The sequence below is a fragment of the Phascolarctos cinereus genome, unplaced genomic scaffold (assembly GCF_003287225.1).
Source record: "Phascolarctos cinereus isolate Bilbo 61053 unplaced genomic scaffold, phaCin_HiC Scaffold_1;HRSCAF=81, whole genome shotgun sequence".
Lineage (NCBI taxonomy): Eukaryota > Metazoa > Chordata > Mammalia > Diprotodontia > Phascolarctidae > Phascolarctos > Phascolarctos cinereus.
Window position 1 is genome coordinate 276,998,115 of NW_027555514.1, and position 19,299 is coordinate 277,017,413.

At 43.4% G+C, this 19,299-nt stretch overlaps 1 long non-coding RNA gene across 1 annotated transcript in view; it reads right to left on the bottom strand.

Annotated features, from left to right (window-relative positions):
- The window catches only part of LOC144454566 (uncharacterized), a 36,822-nt gene that overhangs the window by 10,931 nt on the left and 6,592 nt on the right, over positions 1 to 19,299 (bottom strand). The window contains exon 2 of the long non-coding RNA XR_013483081.1: positions 13,221 to 13,294. This is a non-coding gene — a long non-coding RNA (uncharacterized LOC144454566). The remainder of the gene's footprint in view (positions 1 to 13,220; positions 13,295 to 19,299) is intronic.

The window sequence follows — 19,299 nt, forward strand, 5'->3', positions numbered from 1 at the left end:
GATGACTCTCATTAGGACTGGTACAGCCGCTCCCTGGATGTTGAAGGAGAACAGGAAATCACACCTGCAAAGGGGTCTATGCTGACAAGAGATTATGATGACCTTATGGAATCTCACATAATGACTTCAAAAGACTCCTCAAAATGGAAAAAAAAATGATCAGCTGTGATGCTGGGTCCTTGAGACACTGAATCTCAGAGATGGGGGGAAGGTCAGAGGGCATAGGATGGCAAGATCCTAGACCAGAGCCAGCAGGAAAAGCCTTCAGAGGCCTAGAGTCCAAGCCTCTCATTTACAGAGAAGGCGACTGAGGCCCAGGCAGATCAGGTGACTTTCCCTAGGTCACAAAGGGAATAAACAGAGGAGTTCGATTTACTTGGTTCATCTCAAGCCTGAATAAGAATCCCTCATATAATATGCTTGATATTATATGGGGTTGGGGTAGTTATCATTCTGTTCTCCTGAGCCTCTACAACGATGAGGAGCTCACTACTTCTAGGCAGCAATTTGTTCAGAAGTTGTATTTTTCTTTCTATCAAGTCAAATTCTGCCTCCCTTACCGTGTACTCACAAGTTCTAGTTTAGCCATCTCGGACCAAGCGGGGCAAGTTTTAGCCTCTCTTTTACATGACAGTCTTTCAAATATTTCAAAAGAGCTCTTGTTCATTCCCCCTATCCCCAGGTCTTCTGTTCCCCAGTTTCTTCAGCTGATCATCATAAAACATCATCTATAGTCTTGCTTATTGCCCTTCTGGAGAATCTCCATGTTGTCACTGTCCTTTCTGAAACATGGGACGTAGAACTGGATGAAACACTCCCTCTGTTGCCTGACCATGGCCAAAGACAGTGACAGTATCAACAGCCCAGTTTTGGACACAGCATCTCTCTTAATTTTTTTTTCCAGTGGCCACATCACAATGTTGATATATTGAGCATACAGTTCACTAAAACCCCCAGATTTTTTTCATACAGACTACTGTACAGTTCTACCCATCTTAGGATCATAGATTTTAGATTCGGAAGGGAATGTTGAGTTCATCTAACCTAACCTCTTTATCTTAAAAATGAGGGAACCAAGGGCTAGAAAGAGGAAGTGTCTTGACCAAAATTACACAGTTAGGAAACAGAAATCTACCATCCATTATCTGGGCATTTGAGTCAATTCCAATGCAGTGTAGAATTTCATGTCCCTAAAAAGTATGTTTAGACCATGGTGTTAGAAAGTTCCCTTCAATGTACCCCATGGAGCTTTCTACCCTGTCTCCCTCTAGGGCCAGGTAAGACCATAGAATGATTGTCTTGGGTGGGAGGGTGGATTCTTGGCTAGCAGCCTGACCCAGCCAAGACTCTTTTCACTTTTTGTTTGTTTTTTAGTCATTTTTATTGTTAGGAAACTTTCCCTTATAATTAAGCTTAAATTACCCTCTTTGCAACTCCACCCCTCACAATCGTGTTCTTAGTTCTTACCTCTGAGGTCAGCAGAAAGAGGGGAATCCCTCTTCCATATGACAGACAGACAGCTCTTCAACTGCTTTAAGGGAGCTCTCATGTATCTTCTGAATCTTCCCTTCTCCAAGGAAGATCCTCAGTTTCTTCAGTGGAAGCAGCCCTTTGACATTTGCTATGTGCCAAAGATACTCTGTTCTTAAGTCTTGGGTCAGGCCAGGAGGCCAACAGAAAGCAAAAGAACATAGGTAACAAAAGATACGTCATCAAAGCCCACTTTTAAACAGTGCGTTAGTATTGACAGAGCGCTCAAAAATTCAGAGCCATTCGAGGTTCAGATTCAGTCTCTGATACTTGACTGTATAACTTTGGGAGTCACTTAACATCTCCAAACTTCAATTTTCTCATTTGTCAAATGAGCGAGTTGGGCTATGTTAGGGGTTCTTAAACTGGGGATCTGTGAAATATGGCTTCAACAAATTTGTATACTGTCGCTATAATTAGACTCCTTTGATAGCTTACATATTTTATTTTATGCATTTAAAAACATGATTCTGAAAAGAGATCCATAGATTTGATTGGACTGACAAAGGGGTCTATGAAAATCTCTAAAGTCCCTTCCACCTTTAAATCTATGATCCTATGATTCTCACAACCACACATGACAAGTGGGAGATATATGGTTAAGGCAGACAGATAACATTTGAGAGACTTTTTAGAGTTTAAAATACAGAAAAAGAAAGTGGTCAGAACAAACCATCACTGGGAAACCCTTAAGAACTGGAGAAGCAGGGACAAGGTAGGTATGGAGCCAGGTACAGAACATTAACATTAAAGAGATGATCTGATGCTAAGGCAGCTTACGGCTTGGATTGTCCCAGACTTTGGGGGGAGGTCATTAAATACAGCTGGCTGAGGTAAAAGAAACACAGGCAGGCATTTTGGTGGTTACAAAGAACTGCAAACAAAATCAATGCCCATCAATTGGCAAATGGCCAAACAAAATATGAAACATGAATGTCACGGGATACTTTTGTGCTATAAGAAATGAGGAATGTGAAGCATTCTGAGAAGTGTCAGAAGACACATGAACTGATGCAGTGTGAAGTAAGCAGAACCAGGGACATGATATACACAATGACTACAAAACAAGTGGAAAGAACAAAAATATGAAAACCACACATCATGTAATTACAGTGGTACAACTTGGTCCTGAAGAAGAGATGAGTAAATGTACCATTCCCCCTTTTTGCAGTGGAGGGGGGATACGGATGAGGAATAATGCATGTACTGTCAGACTCATCAGCTAGGTTGCCTAGTTTTGCTGTGTTTCTTTTCCCCATTTCTTTTTGATTCTTTGTTACAATGGATGGTTTGCTGGGTGGGGGTGGTACATGGAATTAGCAAATGACGATGATGTCAAAACAAAAGGAATCAATAAATTATAACTTAAACAATAGAAAATACAATTTAAAGAACTGTCTGGCATTGCAGACAGATGGTAGGATCAGACCCAGTGTCCTGACATCCAGGCACAAAGAAACCACTTTAGTGTCTCACGTGAGACTGTTGTAATCCTGAAAGTCAAGTTATAATGGTCTAGACTGGAGTCTTAGCTCAACAACTAAGGGAGCGTGGTATCTGGAATAATTAACAACAACAACAACAATTGTATTTGCCATTAAAATTTCTATAGTGTAGTAATGTTTACAAAGTGCTTTTCATATATCATCCTTTTTAATATCTACTAGAAGCATGTGATATAGGGGATAATACCACTCTGCTTCCCCCACTGCCCATTTTATAGATAAGGGAACCAGGGTTTGGAGTCCATTGCCAATAACCATCCTACCTGTATGTGTGAGAGGTAGGATGTGAATCCAAGTCCTCCAATAACAAATCCGCCAATCATTCTACTGCATCATACTTCCTCTACCAAGGTCCAAGCACTTACCCTCCAAAGTCCAACCAATTTGTTCCTATCTATCTTTACTACAATTGCCATTCAGGAGACCAAATTCCAGAGAAGATAGCTCACTGAACAGCATGACTGGGGCAGAGAGAGTTGCATGTCCTTCAGGAATTTTTTGAACAAGCTATAAAAACCTGATGACCTGGCTAAAGATCTGTCTGTCTAAAGACTTTCTGTCTAAATTGGTGTTGTGTATCAAATCTATCTAACACTTGCTGATTAAAGACTTGGTACTGATTGCCTAGAAATATGACATAAAATAATAGATTTATAGCTAGGTTATGCCTTAGACATGATCTAGCCTACCCCTCACATTTTTAAAATTAATTTTCCTAAAGAACAGAAATCTATTTTCTTTCACTTCTGCCCTCTACCTATTAAAAAAAAAAAAGAAAAATAGATACGCATAATCAAGCATAACAAATTTACTCCCTGGCCGTGTTGAAAATTTTTTTTGTCTCGTTATGAACCCTAAATCCATCACCTCTCATCTAGGATGTATAAAACATACTCCATCATTGGTCCTCTAGAATCAAAGATAGTCACTGTGTTGATCAAATGTCTTATAGAAGAAGAAACTGGGGCCAAGAGGGATTAATTGACTTGTTACTGATCACACAGGTAAATTTCAGAACCTGGATGTGAATTCTAGTTCTCTGATTCCAAGTCGACTATTCTTTCCACTCCATCACACCAGTCACTGGATCTCCATTGACTAGAATTGGTGAAACACTGAAGAATTCCTAATCTCTAATATTCTTCCCCCCCCACCCCCACTCAAGCTAGCACTGGACATCTCAGAACCCTTCTTCATTTCTATATAATTTTGTCCAGTTCTAAAGAGTACTCATTATTTTATGATTGAAGTGGGCAGCTTCCCAGTGACTTATAGGGATATAGCTTGATCTCCTCAGTCATCCATGGCCAAATCCCATTGGAGGATGGATTGCTTATCGATAGGACGATTGTAGCTGGCTGATCTTACAGAAAGAAAGCTCATCTCATCTTTAGTGATGGCTTTATTTTCAGAGAGTGGCACTTCATAGCCTCTGGTCACACTCCTTCTCTGGGTAGGGCTGAGCTTGTCAAAGTCATCCTAAAATGTATACTTGAGGTTTACACACAACACACATGCAGTCTGACCTGAGCATAAGATTGTATTATCATAACCTCTGTTCTTCTAAATGCCACTCCAGGAATAGCATGATTCCATTACTTTCTTTGGCTACCCTGTCATTCTGTCAACTCATAATGACCATGTACTCCACCCTAGATTGTGCGGTTTACAATCATCTGACCTAATGTCTTAGAGGACAGCTATGCATTAGTTTGGGATATGAAGCGTTACCAAACCATAGAATCTCAGGGTGGGAGGGTCAATTAGTCCACCTAATCAAAAAAAAAAAAAAAGGCAACCCAGCAACCTCAAAGAAGTTAAATAAATGGTAAGTAGTTCTGTTTCCTATCTGTTGTCCATCATCATTCCAAGCACCCCCAGCAGTGGTTTCATTTATTCTTTTCCATACTATAGCTAAAAACCCTTTTGGCTTTCCTAGTATTATGCTAAGAATCTACTGATTACTCCATTCCACTTAAAAGTAATTACCTGTGTTAAAAAAGGACAATTCTTGAATGAATTAATCAACCAAAAAGGCATCTAGTGAAGGGCTCACCCACACCCTGAGGAGCTTGTATAAGGAGGTATCTCACAACCAGAGAGGAACCCTGAAGATTTGGCAGTGGAAAGGAAGGAGTGGAGACGTACAGAACTGAGCTAGTGAGAACCTCAGAAGTAGAAAGAGAAAGGTGTGACTGAATGGGGTCAGAGAAGGGAGATATAGAGAAAGGCCATTAGGTCTCTGAGTGGAAGTTTCAAGAAGATGCTTTCAGTTGTACCCACCAGCTAAACAAATGAGAGACATTCTATTGGTTCCATTTTTTCCTTACAGTTGATAAGCTGCAGAGACCATTGTTCTCACTTTTATATTAGAATTTTTTTTTTTTGGTGAGGCAATCAGGGTTAAGTGGATTAAGTTAAGTCAAAGTCACATAGCCAGTAAGTGTCAAGCATCTGAGGCCACATTTGAACTCAAGTCCTCCTGACACCAAGGCTGGAGCTTTACCCACTGCACCACCTAGCTGTCCCTAAATGAAAGAAGTTCTAAAAAAGAATCAAAATAAAAAATAAAAAAAACCTGCTCTTTTTCCAAACTCACCTCCCAATGTTTATCAAGAGACATTGAAATTTAATATTTTTCTTTGTTGAACCCAAAGGTTTCTCATAAACTGAATTTTGCCTTAACTGAAAGAGGCAAGGAATTAATTAGAGATAAAAATTAATGTAAAGTAAAGCAGAGAATTAAACCTCTGAGAAAAAAGTTGTTTTTTTTTCTAACTGGGGACTCAGAGCAATTGTGATGTGTTCATAATTTTTCATCTAAAATCTCCCTGAAGTAGTGCAAGAGGGAACCACACAGACACGAGGGACCATTATATCGCCCCCTATTGTGACACCCAGCATTCTGAACTTTAGTATTACTATGGAATTATTCTTATGGAATCATGTCATGATTTTGTATTCATCCTCAGTTAATGGCCCTTCTTTGCCTCTTTAGTACGTTAAAAAAAAAGTAAATTGGTCATTGAATTGCCTGTGAATTCTAAATCAATCTGTTATAAAAAAAAATCTTCTCTATTTCTTCCTTAACAGAAATATTTCTCTTCGTGTCTTCAGAATTTAATTCTTGAGACTATCCCATCCCTCTTGGGCTGACTTACTAATAACACTTTATTCCATGGGATCCTAACTATTCTCTTTGAGAACCCTTTGAAATCTTCTCTCCCTAAATCTAGGATGTGTGCCAGATTGTGCCCACCCTTCCAGAGGAGGATTTCAGTTGGACACAACCCTAGAAGCATGAGTTTGTCTGGGCCACGTATGTTCCCTCTCCCATATGTGTTCCTAAGCCCTGTGTGTTCTCTATGTAGGTTTCCTCTCCCACCAAGGCTGTGGAAATCTGTAGAAGTGTGTGCTTGTGTGTGTATGGGGGTGTGTGTGAGGATTTTCCTTGTTATTTACCTAGTGTTTTTAAAATTAGATGCCTTCTGTTCTGAATTAATATATCTTCTGGTTTCATGTGGTAATAATAGATAATACTCACATAGCAATTTACATTTTATAAAGCACTTTACAGGGATTTTATCCCATTTGGTCCTTATAACAGCCCTGTGAGATAGGTACTATTATCACTGCCCCATTATACAACTGAGGACACTGAGGCTGAGGGAAGTTACATGACTTGCCCAGGGTCACACAGCTAGTAAGTGAGGAGCAGAATTTGAATTCAAAATCCTAATCTGGTGTTCTATCCACTATTTGCTGTTGCCTGGTAAAAGATTCATTAGGGCCTTGTCAGCTGTGATTTTGAATTTGAATTTTTGAATATTGAAGCTGACTCAACCTGGGTGTGTGTATTTGGGGGCTGACATTGGAGGGGGATATGGGGCAGAATTATTATATTAAAGGATGCCATTGAGTAAGTGGAGTATACCAGAGGGGAATAGGAGTGAAATAAAGGGGACTCATCCAGAGTCTATAAGTACAGGAAATGAAGCTAATTGACAGATGGGTAGCATGTGTCCTGTTGCTAAGTACAGATGAGTATTTCCTGCCCATCTTATCACCTGCTGTTCCCCATGGTCACCTTCCTAGAGCTTGGAAAGGGCAGATAACTGGCTGCGATCTTCCTATAGTAGTCAAGGGGTGTCCTAGGGAGGAGCTGACAAAGTTTCTAGTTAGAGCCTGGGGGGGGGGCGAAACTGCCCTCGGTTTGGGGTTGGTAGTGTCTGGTTCAGTAAACGTTGCTGCATTTGCTCATGAGAGATAGCATAGTGGGTAACTGAGTCAAGAGACATGAGTTCAAGTTCAGGCTTGGTCACTACCCTAATGCCTCCTCCTTTCAGATTGTTTTCATGTAATCAGTATAGAACTTGTATGTTCCCATTTACATAAGTGCCACCTCCTCCATTAGATGGTAAGCTCCTTGAAGGTGAGCACTTCTTGTTGTATTGGGGGTTTTGCCCTTTTTTGGTATTCTTAGTGTTTACCAGAGTGTCTGGCCACAGTTATCACTTAACTGGTGCCTGCTGGTTGGTTGATGGACTTACTGGTGGGGAGTGGGGAGAGCTTGGCCAAGCTGCTTCCCTCCATAGCTAGAAGGAACCTTAGTGGTCAACCAATCCAATCCTCTCATTTTATAGATGAGGAATTGACTGATTCATCCAGTGTCACACAGGTAGTAAGTGGCATGGCTGGGTTTGGAACCCAGGGCTCCAGATTTCAAAACTAGAAATCTTTCTGCTTTGCAATGTCATCTGTAAGCCTCAGTTTCTTCCATTCATCCAGCATTTATTAAGCATCTCCTATGTAGCTAATATAACAACTAATATTTCTATAGCACCTACTATGTGCTAGGCACTGTGCTAAGCTCTTTACAATGAGTATTTCATTTGATCCTCATAACAACCCTGGGAGATAAGTGCTTTTTTAATTCCCAGTTTGCAGATGAGGAAATTGAGGCAGAGGTTAAGTGACATGCCCAAGGTCACCCAGCTAGTAAGTGTCTGAGGCTGGATTTGAACTCAGGTCTTCCTGATTCCAAGACCAGCATTCTCTTCACTATGAGCCCTAGCTTCAGTGTGTATCACATATTGTGTTAGGCATAGGGAAACACAAGGACAAAAACCAAAGGGTTACTGCTCGGGTTCTAAAATGGAAATGATATTTGCATCAGAGGCATCAGAGAAAGAGATTTAGAAAGAGAATTTGACCTAGAGCCAGAGGACCTGTGTTCAAATTCAGTCTAAATTACTTATTTGAATCTAAGATCAAATCTGACTTCAGTCACTTACTAGCTGTGTGACCTTGGACAAGTCACTTACCCTATTTGCTTCAGTTTTCCCAACTGTTAAAAGGGTCATTGTGAGAATCAAATGAGATAATATTTGTAAAGTGCTTAGCAAACTGTACATATAATATATATAAATGCTATCATCGTCATCACCACCATCATCATCATCCCCATCACTACCACAATCATCACCATCATCATCATCTTAGGTGGGTCATTTCTCTCTCTCCGGGCTTCAGTTACCTTTGCTATAAAATGAGGAGTTAGATTTGGAGACCTTTAAGGCTCTTTTCAGCTGAGGTAAGAGATCATAGTTAGAGAGCTGGAAGACACCTTAGTCCAACCACCTCATTTCATAGATGAAGACACTGCAGCCCCAAAGAATTTAAGCAACATGTCCATGATCATACAGGTTCTAAGCATTGAAGGTTGGATTTGAACTCAGGTTCTTTGACTTTAGAGCCACTGATCTTTTCACTGTGCCACTGTGACTGTACACATATCATTTCCAAACCTCAGCGAGGAATGGGTGTAAGGCATGGTGAAAGGAGTTTCTGTCTCATAATTTTTAAATTAAAAATCCCCAGGCAGCTAGGTGGCCCCATGGATAGAAAACTGGGCTTGAGGTCAGGAAGACCTATTAAAATCTAACATTAATAACAGATGTGTGACCCTGGGCAAGTCACCTAACCTCTTCCAGCCTCAGTTTCCTCATCTGTAAAATGGGTATAATAATAGCATCTGTCTCCTAGGATTGTTGTGAGGATCAAGTGAGATTTCACACACACACCACACACACACACACACACACACACACACACATACACATACATACATACATATATATACATAGATAGAGATATAGATAAATAGCTATAGATATATAGCTATATACCTATACATACAAAACATTTATTTATTGATTTGAAGAGTACTTAGCACATTGCCTGGCACAGAGGAGGCACTATATAAAATTAACAATTCCAAAGTTAATGCTAAGGGCAACAAATCCCACTTCTCTTTGTACAAAGTTATCAACCACATTTTCCAGGTTTTCTGTGGCAGGTTAGTGGAGTAGAAAGAACTCAGACTAGAGTCAAAAAATCTTGGCTCAAGTCCAGCTGTGGTGCAACTGACTAGTTGGGTGACCAGATGTTTGTCAATTCACCTTCTGGAGCTCAGTTACCTCCAGTGTAAAAAAAAAAAAAGAAAGGAGGTAGAGGGGGAGAAAAGTAGAGAGAGGGGGACAGGGGAGGGGAAGAGAAGGAGCAGGGAGGAGAGAAGAGAAGGGGACAGGGAGAGATAAGAGAAGAAGAAAAGATAAATGGAGGGAGAGAGAGGAAAGAAAGAGGGAGAGAGAGAGAGAGGGAGAAAGTGAGGAGGAGAGGAAGGAGGGAAATGAAGGGAAAGAAGAAGGAAGAGAAAAGAGGGGGGGGAGGGAGGCAGGCAAAGAGGAGAGAGAGGGAAGGAGATAGGGAGAGAAAGGGGGAGAGAGGGTGGGAGAAAGAAGAGAGAGGGAGGAGGAAGGCAAGGGAAGAGGAGAAAGGGAAGGAGGGGGAGAGAGAAGAAGAGAGAGAAAAAGGAAAGAGGGAGGGGAGAGAGAGAAAGAGAGAAAAGAGAGAAAGAGGGAGGGAGGGAAAGAGGGAGAGGGAAGAGGGGGAGAGGAGAAAGAGAGAGGAGAGAGAGAGAGGAGAGAGAGGAGGGAGGGAGGGAGAGGGAGAGACAGAGAGAGAGAGAGAGAGAGAGAGAGAGAGAGAGAGAGAGAGAGAGAGAGAGAGAGAGAGAGAGAGAGAGAGAAAGAAAGGGAGGGGGGAGAGAAGGGAGGGAAATGAAGGGAGAGAAGAAGGAAGAGAAAAAGAGGGAGAGGGGATGGAGGCAGGAGAAGAGGAGAGAGGGAGGGAGGGGATAGGGAGAGAAAGAGGGAGAGAGGGTGGGAGAAAGAGAAGAGAGAGGGAAAAGGCAAGGGAAGAGGAGAAAGAGGGAAGGAGGGGGAGAGAAGAAGAGAGAGAAAAGGGAAAGAGAGAGGGAGGAGAGAGAGAAGAGAGAAAGAGAGAGGGAAGGGGAGAGAGGAGGGGGAGAGAGGAAGGGGAGAGAGAGGTGAGGAGAGAGGAGAAAGAGAGAGAGAAAAAGAGAGAAGGGAGGGGGAGAGGGAGAAAGAGAGAGAGAGAGAGAGGGAGGGGGATAGAAGGGAGGGAAATGAAGAGAGAGAAGAAGGAAGAGAAAAAGAAGGAGAGGGGAGGGAATCAGAAGAAAAGGAGAGAGGGAGGGAGGTTATAAGGAGAGAAAGGGGGAGAGAGGATGGGAGAAAGAGAAGAGAGAGCAGGAGGGGGAGGAAGGCAAGGGAAGAGGAGAAAGAGGGAAGGAGGGAGGGGAGAGAGAGAAGAAAGAGGGAGAGAGGGAGTGAGAGGGATGGGGAAGAGAGAGAAAGAGAGAGAGAGAGAGAAGATAATTTTTGAGGTTCCTTCTAGCTCAAAGTCCCATGCCCAGGCACTTGGCACTCCCCTCCCTGCCCACCCCCCAAAATCAAGATGTTCTGTTCATCATTGTGTCTCATTTTGGTCTTACCTTTCCTTCTAATTCCTTTTTCCTCCCTTTCTTTTTCCTCCTGGGGCCTTCTCTGTCCCCAGAGTTTTTCTCATTAATGCGGAGCCTCTGGGCTAGGAATTCCCAGAGGGTTCTGCAATGCCCTTTGGCTCTGACCAGGCTGAGTCAGAAAACCTCCCAAGAGCAGCCTCACAGGCCAAAGGAGAGACAGACACCCTCGGGGTTGCGAGCATCCTCAAATGTCGCTGGTGAGAAGAAGGAGCAGGTGGGAAGACTGCCAACATGGATCCATTCTGTCTGAGGAATGGAGGGTTGGGAGAGAGTGGTGACTCGGTCTAAGCTGTGTGACCTTGGAAGCTGCTGTGCCTCTCTGGGCCTTGGTTTCCTCCTTGGTAAAAATGACAGGGTTGGAATCCTACTAGAACAGCAGGACTATGCTGTGTACTTCAGAGTGTACCTATCAAATATTCATTTGTTATAGAAATAAATGAATAATTACTGGCACTCATAATAATTCAAGGTTTCCAAAACCAGGCACAGGATCACAGGGCAACAGCTATATCACTTTAAGGTTTGACATACTCTTGTATATATGTGATCTCATTTGGTCCTCAGGACAACCCTGAGAGATACGGGAGATTATCATCCCCATTTTATAGGTAGGGAAACTGAGGCTGAAGAGTGGTGAAGAGACTCAGGGTGCTCAGGGTTGTAATTATGAAGTATTACTGAAGGCTGGTTCTCTCTCCACCATGCCCCCCTTACCTTTCTCCCTCATGCTGAAAAGGAAGAAACGGAGGTCCAGCCCAGGGTCACACAGGCAGGACTCTCAGACCTATTCTCCATCATGCTGCCTTTCTGCTGTTTATACTACTGGTATATTTTACAAATGAGGAAACTGAGGCTCAGAGAGGGTAGCAGCTTCTCTGTGGTCATACGGCCCCTAAGCTTCAGAGGGGGGGTTCAGGCTCCGATCTTCGGAGTTCAGAGTACCAGCTCCAAAGCCAGGCTGCCACTGAGTAAAGGAAGCAGGCAGAGCAGAGGCTTCCCTGGAAGATGGCTCCTTGCACACTGGGCTGTGTCACCACCCACATTCTCCCCCTCAAAAGCTTCTCAGTGGCACATCTCAGAATGCTGGGCCCCAGCCAAGCAGCAGTAATTCTCCCTCAAGGCAGAGACAATGATCCTGAGGGCTGGATGCTTCGTGAAAAGCCCAGGCAGACCTGAGGAGCAGAAAGCTCCCCCGCTCTGGAATAGGAAGCCCCCACAGCCATCCTCCAACTTCCTTGATCCCAAAGAGCCTGGCACCATGCCCAAACTGTCACGCTCAGACAACAAAGGGATTTTTCAGCCCCTAGAACCGAGGCTGCTGCAGCAGCAAGCTACCGCCTCCTCTGTCTCCTCCTCCTCCTTCCCTCCCTCCCCCCCCCACCAGTTCCTGCAGGGAACAGCAGTGCACCAGTCAGTGGATGGAAGTCTCAGCCGCATTGAGAATGCTGCTGAAGGTAAAGCCTGCCCACTTTCAAAGGGACCACTGGGGCCCTCCTTCCCTTGTGTGCAGGGCCAATCCTCAAAGCTTCTTCCCTCTCCTCTTTCCCTGGACCAGAAAACTCAGGAATGCCCATGGCAGGACACCCTCAACCTCAAAGAGAAGAGGCAGAATCCCTAAAGATCCCTCCCTTTCCAACAGCTAGCAAGGGCATGAATCACTTCACTGCCCCAAGGTCTAGCCTTCATTTATTAGGCAGAGAGTGGACAGATCAGGGCTTCAGACACCCAAATATTACATCAATCTATTCATCTCATAGGGTCCTACGTCTAGAGCCAGAAGGGACCCCAGAAGCTATCAATCCATCTCATTTATTTGCAAATAAAGGGACTAAGGTTCAATGAGTTTGGGACATCCAAAGGACCACACATTTGGTGTCAGATTTTGAAACAAGCCATTCCTGACACCAAATCTGCTACATGGGCCCAGGCAAGTCATTTAAACTCAGCCTTAGTTTCCTCATCTCTAAAATGGGGATGATAATAGCAATACCTACCTCACAGTATTGTTTACAAAGACTAAATGAGGTAACTTCAAAAATATAGATAAATGTCGTCTAGCTAACTGAGGTTGAGGGTAGGTGGGTGGTGAGGGGAGAATTCCCTTCTGTAGCTAAATAGAAGGGTAATAGATTGCTCCAAACCCTGGATCAGCTATTTCCAGGCTGTGTAACTATAGACAATTGCCTCCCCAGGCTGAGCTCCATAGTTCCTCTTCTGTTAAAATGAGGGGTTTGGAAAGTCCCCAAACTACCTCCCAGCTCTAGAGCCTAGGGTTAGAATGAAAATAATATACTTACATGGTCTTTGATGCAGGCAGCCCCAAATGATTCACCTTGAACAAACATTGGGCCATTTTATAGGAAAGGAAAGTCTGAAGAACAGGGAGGGAGATCTTGTCTTAGGGAGTCAGGTAGGTAGGAAGAGAGGAACTCAGAGGCTTTAGAGACCTCACGTTGTGATTCTGGTATTGGACTAAAATGCTGCCTCATTCCATCCCCTTTCCCTCCCCTTTCCCTCCCCCCTTCCCCCATCCACCGCTGGTTCTCTGGAGAACAGCCTAGCCTCATTGGATGAGTCAGTCCCTGGCCAAACCCCTCATTTATGCCCCCCTCCCCCTCCCAAGCTCCTCTCCTCCCTCCTCCTGTTCAGGCAGGACAACTCAGCATCTTTCTGCCTTTTTGTTTGAGCCTTCCAAGCAGTGCAAAAGACAAGCAGTCAGGGGAAAGGAAGCCTAGAAGTGGTGCTAATTATTGCCACTACCCAGAAGAGCCAAAGTTAATTAGTGGAAGCAGATAAGGGTGGCCAAAGCCTTGGAGTTGGGAGTTTAAGGTAGTAGAAAAGTATTTTTCTTAAACCCAGAAGATGGAGGTCTAACAGCTGATACCTACTACCTGTGTGGCCTTGGGCAAGTCACTGCTCTATGTGTGTGTGTGTGTGTGTGTGTGTGTGTGTGTGTGTGTGTGTGTGTGCGCGCGCGTGCGTGTGTGTGTGTGTGTGTGTGTGTAAAACTCAACCTAGTCTGTCATCTGGTATCTTCCTATTCTAATTATTTTTGATATCTGGTTTCTATGCTCTATTCTTTTTATGTTGCTAAGAGAATAAATATTGGTCCTGTCAGCACCATGAGGCAAAATGCCCGTCACTCCACCCAGCTATGGCTCTCTTTGTACCACTTAGCTCACAATGCTGATGAGTGGAAAATTCCTTTTCAACCTGATTATCTAACTGAGATGAATTATGATTATTATCTGCACCTTGCATAGTTCCACTGCAATCCCTTTACCATGGTGTCAGGGTCAAGGAGAGGGGATTGAGGGGGTGTGTGGATTTTTCTAACCCAGAAATAAACCTTGAAAAATTGACAACAGCTTTGTACCACAAGCAAATCATAGCAGAGCAAGGAGAGATACCTAGGTTGGAATTTTGTCTGAGACATTCATGAGCTGTATGATTCTGGACAAATCACTCAACCTCTCTGTGCCTGTTTCCTCATCTATAAAATGGGGTGAGTTGAATAAAATGGCTTCTAGAGTCCCTTCCAACTCTAAATCCATGACCTTATGATCCTATGGCTCCTGGGTTCCAATCCTGGTTCTTCTGATAAATATACAACCTCTGGCCGGGTACTTGCCCCTTTGGACCTCAGTTTCCCCATCTGTCAAATAAGGAAGCTGGATTGGATCTAAGGTGTCTTTCCAGCTCTCCTCTGCTGTTCCCCATTCCTAGCCAGCAGCATCCTCTAGGAGTAGGATTCAGCCCCAGAAGTCAAAGATGCCTGCCTTGCTGCAACAGTTTTTTTCTATTTCTGGAGGTCACCAGCTCCCATCTGACACATCTCCCCCTCAACAGTTGGAACAGCTTTCCTCCAAAGAGCTTAATCACCCACATGCTTTGCTTTATTCAGAGAAAGCAGAATGTCAGTTTCATAGAGGGCCCATTGGGATGGTCTGGGAATTGCATCTACATTGGTTGGCCCCTTCTTGGGCTAATTGCTTTTTGAGAAGTCTAGATTTGGCACTCAAAGGCAACACAGAGATTGACTAGCGCAGCCCCCTCATTTTACAGATGAGTAAACTGAGGCTCAGAGAAGGGAATGGCTGTTGCTAGTAGAAAGTGGACTATTAAGTTGGCATTAATAGTATCCTAGAGTAAGAGGTGAAAGTGAACTTAAAGGTCATCTATGCCCTCATTTTACAGATGAGCAAATTGAGGCTTAGGGGAGAATACTGACTTGTCCAATGTTAAGACTGGATTAATAGGTTCCTGGGTTGAGAATTTTGTATTCCCAACCCTTATTGCTACATCTTGAACTGCACTGCATGCTGTGTCTTGCAGTGACTGGGAAACTGGTGGGGGTATGGACTTCACCAACATGCCTCTTCCCTCCAACTTCTCCCACTGGTGCGTTTTTCCTGGGACCTCCATTCTGGGGAAGAGTCCAGACTCACCATCTCCTTCAGAGTTTGGGGGAGAGGCCAGACTAGCCACCCCTCATTTTCTGAACTTTCCCACCTTACACTGGGCACCTTCCTTTTCAGTTTCCCATTTATGTGTTATCTTCCCTCATTAGAATGTAAGCTACATGAGGGGAGGGACTGACTTCCTTCCTGTATTCATATCCTCAGCACTTAGCATAGCGCCTGGCACATATTAAGTGCTTAGTAAATAAGTACTTTAAATAAATACATAAATAAAATAATATTATATATTACTCATCTGACTAGCCCTTGGCAGAAATAGAACTCTTTACTCTCTTCCTCAAGAAGGAATGTGGAATAGTAGAAGGAACATTGGACAAGGGGCTTGTCCAATTGGACACCTGGGTTCAAATCTTACATCTGACATTTAGCAGTTATGTGACCTTGGGGAAGTCACTTAAGTTTTCTTACTTTCCATTTCCTCATCTGTAAAATGGGAATAATATCATGCTCACCACCTGCCTGGTAGGGTTGTTGGGATAAAAGCATTTTGGAAAGCTGGAACCAACCTATCGATGGTAGTATAACACATAGATTTGGCTTTTTCCTAAAACATTTTTCTCAATGGCTTTGTGGAGGGTCAACATCAGGACCTGTAACCCTATAGATAATGTGCTCCAAGTGTGCACCATCGGCCCATACCAATGAGATTCTGTGTAGGGAAGCTAAGCGGTACAATGGTTAGAGCATAAAGCCCCTGGGTACAAATCCAGTCTCAGATGACTACTGGTTATGTAACCCTAGGCAAGTCACTTACCCCCTGTTTGCCTCGGTTCTTCATCTGAAAAATGGGGGTCATAATAGCACCTACCTCTCAGGATTGCTGTGAGGACCAAATAAGATAATATTTGTAAAGTGCTTAGCACACAGTAAGCACTTAATAGATGCTTGTTTCCTTCCTTTCCCTATGAAAGAAACTAAGTAGCACATTAGTAATGCATAATAATAATAATAATAATAATAATAATAATAATAATAATAATAATAATTTCCAAACCGGGATGCAAAAACCCAAAGCTAATGTGTTGAAAATTGCACTCAGGGTTGGGGCAGCTAGGTGGCGCAGTAGATAGAGGACAGGCCCTGGAGTCAGGAGAACCTGAGTTCAAATACAGCCTCAGACATATCATACTCACTAGCTGCGTGACCCTGGGCAAGTCACTTAACCCCAATTGCCTGGCCCTACCAAAAAAATTGCACTCAGGCTGATTTTTCAGTGGTATGTGGACCCCAGCATGCATCTCACTATGGTCATGCCACCATGCTCATTAGACCATTGTCATCCTTACTGGGCAGGTGTCAGAATCCATTCTTCTCATTCACATACCTAATCTGAGAAGTTATACACAGTTATTGCCACAAGATAGCAAAGAGAAGGGCCTAGCGCCTCACTCTTCCCATCTCCTCCCAAAATAGCACTCCAGAAGGAAAGGAATATGGGCCACTCTGGCATCCACTGTGGAAAGCTTGCTGACTTGTGACCTGGGCCTCCTGGCTTTCTGAACCTTCTGAACAAAGAGGTGAAATCATAAAACCTCAGCTTGAGGCCTGGCTTTGACTCTTTCTCCTTCTTTATTGCATATTATTTATATATTGTTATATATTATATACATTATATGTATATAAGAGAGAGAGAAGAATGAGACAGGAGAGAGGGAGAGAGAAAGAGAGGGGAGAGAGATATGAGACAGAGAGGGGGCGGAGACTGAGAGACAGGGAAAGGGAGAGGGAGGGTGAGAGAGAGAGAGAGAGAGAGAGAGAGAGAGAGAGAGAATCTGAGCATAAATTCCCACATTTATAAAATCAGGAGATTGAGCTAGGAGACCTCTAAGGTTCCTCCTAGTTCTGACATTCTCTGGTCTAAGGCCTTCCCAGCTCTGAAATTCCTTGTTCTAAGGCCCCTCCCGTTTCTGAGATTTACTGTTCTAAGGTCCCCCTAAGCTCTGATTTTCCCTGTTCTAAAGCCTGTCCCACCTCTGATATTCTATGTTCTCAGGCCCATCCCAGTTCTGATATTTCTCTGTTCCAAGGCCCTTCCCAACTTTGGCATCCTCTGTTCTAAGGACTTTCCCAGTTTTGACACTCAGTTCTAAGATTCTTCTAAACTGTCACATTGTCTGTTCTAAGGATCCTCTCAGGTCTGACATTCCATGTTTTAAGATCAGTCCCAGCTCTGATGTTCTAGGAGTCAATGCTCTTAGCCTTCTGTTCCCCTTCAATCTCTGCCGTCTATAGCAAAGCACAAGAAAACAGCATTAGGAACCAAACATCAGCTTTTTGCATTCAACTGATGAAAGGGGAAATTGTTTCCTATATACGGCATTGGAAAAGGATTAGGGCCTGAACCGCCTATGCTTTCAGGAAGTATGTAAGCCCATTCCGAGAGACGCAACCTCCCAAAGTTCATTGATTGAATAAATTATCAGAGATGGAAGGAAACTCAGTAGCCATGCAGTCTAATCTATACCCAAACAGGAAGCCTTACCCCATTGAACCAAGTGCCAAATCTTGTCCATTCAGCCTCCTGAACATGTCTTTCATCCACACCCTTCTTTCTGTTAGTGACACAGCCACTGTCTTAGCTGAGTGGCTCATCATCTCTTGCCTGAACTGTTGAATAGCCTTCCATTTGGTGTCTGTCTCTAGTCTCTGTCTGTGCCTCTGTCTGTCTGTCTCTCATCTAAAGCGTAGTCCCCACAGCTGCTATACGAATGCTTTGAATGTGTAAGTCTGATGTTTGATTTACATTCTACTTGGGTCTAACTTATACCCTGGGTTCACATCCTACTTCTGACACACATCATTTAACTTTTTTGGGCCTTAGTGTTTTTATCTGTTAAATGGGGGCATTGCTCCCAAGGCTCCTTCCATTTTGGGATCAATGTTGTTTCTTACCCAATAGAATGGAAACTCCTTGAGGGCTGGGATGATTTCCTTTCTAACTTTTATCTTCTTCCCCCCCCCTTCTCTGATACATAGTAGTTGTTTGATAAACAGCTTGTTAACTGACTTGTTATTTTGTATATTCTTATAGATACTTTTTTTTTGCTCCCCAAGATTGGAGATTGTTTTATTTATTGTGTTTATATCTTGAGGCACACAACAGGTGCTTAATAAATGCTTCTTAGAACATAAGCTTCTTATGAGTAGTAATTCTTTTTTCTTTTTGGTCTTTTCTCTGTAAATCTAAGGCAGGCTGGTTGAGGTACATAATAGGTGTTTAATAAATGCTTATTAAATGACTGACTGACAAGTGATCTCTCAGCCTATATTTGAAGATCTTTCCTTTCCTTCCCTCCCTCCCTCTTCTCTCTCTGCCTCTTTCTTTGTCTATCTCTGTCTGTGTTTCTGTCTCTATCTCTCCCTTCTCCCTCTGCCTCTCTCTGTTCATCTGTGTCTGTTTCTCTTCCTTACCTCTCTTTATTTATCTCCCCTTCCCTCCTCCTATTTCCTATCTCTGCCTCCCTCTCCCCCCATATCTTTCTCCTTCCCCAACTCTCATCCCTCTCTCCCTCTCATCATGACGTCCTTCATCATCCCAGTTTCTATTCTATGGATACTTTCCAGATTAAAAAAAAATACCCCTTGCTAAAATGTGGTGCCCAGAGCAGTGCAGATGTGGTCCCACCAGGCAAAACGCTCTTGTTCACTGCGGTTGGTGAATAGGGCTTTTCTCACCAAATCAGGTGACTTCTCACCATCCAGCCTGGTGCCCTCGGCTCTGTGTGACCAGCATGAATTCTATAGGGCCTGCCAGCAGGCTTTCAGGAGGGCAGGAGGGAGCCCAGCTGGGGCTGCTGTCCTCCCCTTTGGGAAGAGAGAAGGACTTTGGGGCTCAATTCGGCAATTTCTCTTTTCCTTAAATCATTATCCTCCAATCTATCCCCCCCCAAACCCC